Genomic DNA, 4,625 nt, shown 5'->3' on the forward strand with positions numbered 1-4,625 from the left:
AAAAACCAATTTAAATGAGTAATTACGCGAGGTATTTGCGTAATATATATATACTCCTTTCAAATATAAGTCGCGTATAAAAGGAAGCGAAAATTTCCCTCTCCACTTTCCCATTAACAATTCACAATAGAGCAGTTTTTTCACTTACCAACACCAGCCTTCAGGTCGCGTATTTTTTAACCGACCTGGCTGAGCTCGGATAAATAGCCGAGTTTGTGTTGTTGATTTGCGTGTTTTTCGTCATTTAAGCGAGTGTTCTTTTGTAGCTCGGTTGCAAAAGAATGCACCTACTATTAATGTAGCGAAGCTATTTATGGCAAATTCTAGACATCAACCTAGTTTAGATATCAACCACGTTGTAGGTATCATATCAAAGACATACAATTAGAAAAACTCTAGAGATAGATGTCGCCTAGCCAGAAGAAGTTAAAAATATGCACTACATACGCTACAGCGGAAATGGACGACACGCCATTTCTTTAAATGAAATTAATTGCTGCTATATACATATATGTATTTACATACATATGTAGGCATATACTAAATGTGAGCAAACAACATTTTGCTTGCATAGTCTTCTGTTCCCTTTTCACTGCAAGTTGAATAATTTTAGTATCTATTGCAAAATTTTATACAGACAAGACTAAAAAGTAGAAAATAAACACAATAAAAAAAAACTTTTTAATATACAACGCTTTTATAAATGGACTAAAAAGTAGAAAATAATATTTCTCAGTCCCACAGAATTTGTTTTGATAACTTTTGATTTTGAAATTTTAGCAAAAGTCATTATAAACAATTAATCACATTGAAAATGAAAAGCGTGGGGCGCATCGATATATCGTCATACGGAACGGTCGCATAAATTTTGCTCGCGTTTTATTAATTGAAAAAGTAAATATTAAACGTTCGAAACGCAAATAAACGTTCCTCCAAAACGCAAATAAGCAGCAAATAGTCTACCGAAGCGGACAAAGAAGCACTGAAGGAAGGAGAGCCAGGAATTCCAGCAACTGGCCTGCTTTGTCAAATCCAGGCTTGCTTCGCTGCTACTGGCGCAGCCGTTGCGCTGCTGAGCGGTCGTTTGTTAAGTGAACATCAACAAGCTTATACGCTGAGTACAACTGAACACAACGAGCCGGAGCGGTTGTGGATAGCTGTTGCTGTGCAAGTGGCTGTTTTAAAGGGTTTTATCTACCTGTAGAGCTTCGCTGTCGCTATTACTACTCTGCTATGGTGTTTTTTCTGCCGGTGACTGCCCGCCTAATAATCGTTCTCTGTGAGCAGTGTTACCATATTTTTTTTTTCGAAATCGTCAAAACCTGCCTTAAAAATCGTCATTTTTGGCCTAACATCGTCATATAAAAAATATAAGCATTTTCAATTCATGTTTTTATTTTAACAGTCTTAACAAACATAACGAAAACATAGTAACGTAAAATGTGCATTGTATACAAAAGGTACTTCGTTACATATCTTATGAGATTCTTAGTTATAAATTTTTGAGTTCAATTTCTTAAGCATATCTATTTGCGGTTCCATATTATGGCACGAAAAGTTGTTTAATTTCAAATAATCTTGAGCCAGCAAGATTCCTTTTAGTGTATCAGTTTCCAAACGGTTTCTGATTTTTGTTTTATTTAAATTAATTTTTGAAAAAATTCTTTCTACATTTGCTGACGAGTGCGGTAAGCACATTAAATGGGAAACGAACTCACATAGATTGGAAAAAGCGTATGTAGAATCAGCTCTTTTGATATTAGAAATAGTTTTCCAAAAAAATTCTGGAGAAACTGCTTCAATATCGTTAAAATATATCTTAAAGTTGAAAAATTTTAATTCCCTAAACTCGCTATCAATATCTTGAGCAGTGTTCTGATCGATTAAGTGTGGAAACTGTTGAGAGACAATATGTAAAGAGTCGATTTTTTTCCAACAACTTGCTGAGGGTCCATAAAACTTAAATTTTGCAAAATAACATTGTTAAAATCAAATCTTCTTTTAATTTGGTCACACATTTCACTATAAAAAAGAACACAATCGCTCTTAAATAGGATTTTTTCTTGCTCGGAGTTATGAGCGTGGCTTAGCTTATCCTTCGCATAAGCTCCTATATAAATCTGGTCAGTTTCCAGTAAATTTGAAGATTTTTTATAATCTATAGCTTCTATGTTTTCTATAGTTATACATTGCGGCTTAACAAAATTATACAAAATGCCTAAATACAGTCTTTTCATTTCTGAATACATATAATGTATTTGAAGTCCCTCACTTTGGAACATTTTATTCAATTTATTAATAATTTGGAGTATATACTTTAGGAATAAAAGATAAATTTCATTTTTGTCATTTAAGCTATCAAGAATATTTTGCGCGCTGTCTATTTTGTCAACATTAACAGCGAAGTTAAAAAATATTTTTAAGGGCTCGTAAAGTTCTAATACCCTGCATACTACTGCCTCTAAAGACAACCAGCGCGTTTGAGATGGGTGTAGCATTTTTTTTGGCTTTAATTCCAATAGCCCAATTATTTTTTTTAATTGATCACTCCTCTGGGAACTATTAGAAACGTAATTATACACATTGCGCACCAGTGTTTCTACACTACTAGGTAACGTTAAGCAGGCATACGACGAACAAAGCGCCAAAGAATGGCATATACATTTATAAGTAATTAAGTTAGGAATTTCGTTTTCAAAAAGCCGCGCAACAGAATGCTTCGAACCAGTCATGTTATTGGCTCCATCTGCACCAAATGCTAACATATTTCTACTATAAGGTATACAATTCTCAATAAAGTAGCTTTTAATCGCGCTGTGCAAACTGATCGCATCGCATTTATCCACAGACATTAAACCGAAAAAAAAGTCTTGTACTGAAACGTTAGAAAACAAATCCCGAAGTCTTATCCTGACACAGTTCACTGACTAAACGAATAATTACATACTTCTTACAAGTTTAATTAGTCGCATTTTACTATTTTATGGGCCGATTACGGATAGCCACGCAACCACGGTTCGGTTGACAGCTGGCAACGCAACTGGAAAGAAAATTTGTATTACGGATGTCAACTATCGTCAGTTGCTGTAGAGTTATCGATTATCGAAATTTGACAGTTCGACAACCAGCAAGCGGCTGTAAAGAAGCTGTGCGAGTAAAATTAAAATATTAAAATAAAGAGTTTTAAACAAAAGACAGCAGTAAAGCTAAGTTCATCACAATTATTTGCTTAAGAGGAAGAGAATTGCATGAATACGGCCTCAATCAGGCGACATTTAAAGGATAATTCCAATCCTCTAGAGCTACCGCGTGCACTGCAAGCAAAAGTTAATACTTTCAAGGTTTTTCTTTTATTATCGTTTTGTGTTCATTTTCAAAGTATATTGAGGACTTCCAAAAGAAGCTGGAGTATAGTTGGTTAATAAACAGATGAACGAAGTGGTTCAACTCCAATACCTCCGCTCATAAAAGCCTGCGCACCTCTTCGATTTCTCGCAGAAGGAAATGCCACAGCAATGACTTCAATTTGGAAGACTTGGTATGGTTGGAGGTGCTTCAGTTGATAAGGGAAAAAATTGCAATCAGTGTTCGCTTTTGTTTCGCCAAAAGGGCGTACTCCAAGCGAACTAAAATTTCAAGTTATTTTTTTTTTATTTTAATCATATTTTTAACAGTAAACTGCACTGCAAAATGTTGATATCGTTGAATACGCTCCAAAACATTCCCAAAAATCACAAAAATGTCGTCGCCTGTATACACACTTTGTAGTAACTGCAGTTGTCTGTTAAAAGTTGCCCGTTTCCATCTGTAATATCGTTTTGGAAACTAGCAACACAACTGAAGTTTTATTGCTATCGATAATCGACTTATTAACTTCCAAACAATCAAATAAAATCTAGGGATTTGTGAAAATTCCAACCAGCTGTTTTTGATCAGCTGTTTTCTTGTTGCTGTTAGCAAAAAAATTTCCAGCAGAAACTAGCAGCTTTGCCTCAAAAGGAAATGTCATTTTATTCTCTCAATTTCCCATACTTTGCAAGTTTTTTCACGTACTTAGGAAACTAATTGTGAACGGTATTTTGACTTTACGAATTTCAATGTAGAGTACAAAGACTCACAGTTATACGTTGTGCCAAAAATGCAAAATATACGGCACACAGCTGTTTTCAACAGCGGATATTTTGAATCTGGTCCTAGCTGCCGGAATTCAAGCAATGGCAAATGCATTTGCATTCTTTTAATTATAAAAACTAACTCTTCTTCGCTTTTCTTAAAAAGGAGTATTTCGGATATTGTTAATTCATCATCAGTTATGTTACATAAAAAAGGGTTTATGAAGTATGCAAACGTACTTTTAAATAATTTCAAATCGGCAATTGTTTTTTAAAATCTGCTTTTAAATTATGCGCAATAATTTTATAGCCATGGAAAATGATGAAATATTATTTTTTTGAGATCATGAATAAAAACCCGTAGTTTAGCTTCAAAACTTAAAATAATCTGCGACAAATCAAAAGCATATTTATTCTCTCCTTGTAGAGACAAATTCAAGTTTTGCAAATGTTCCATTATCTTGGTAAAGAACATTTAGTCAGAAAGCTATTTTTCATTCTCCAATTGCGGGT

This window comes from Rhagoletis pomonella, unplaced genomic scaffold (assembly GCF_013731165.1).
Source record: "Rhagoletis pomonella isolate Grant_MI unplaced genomic scaffold, Rhpom_1.0 Rhpom_scaffold_00003, whole genome shotgun sequence".
Taxonomy (NCBI): domain Eukaryota; kingdom Metazoa; phylum Arthropoda; class Insecta; order Diptera; family Tephritidae; genus Rhagoletis; species Rhagoletis pomonella.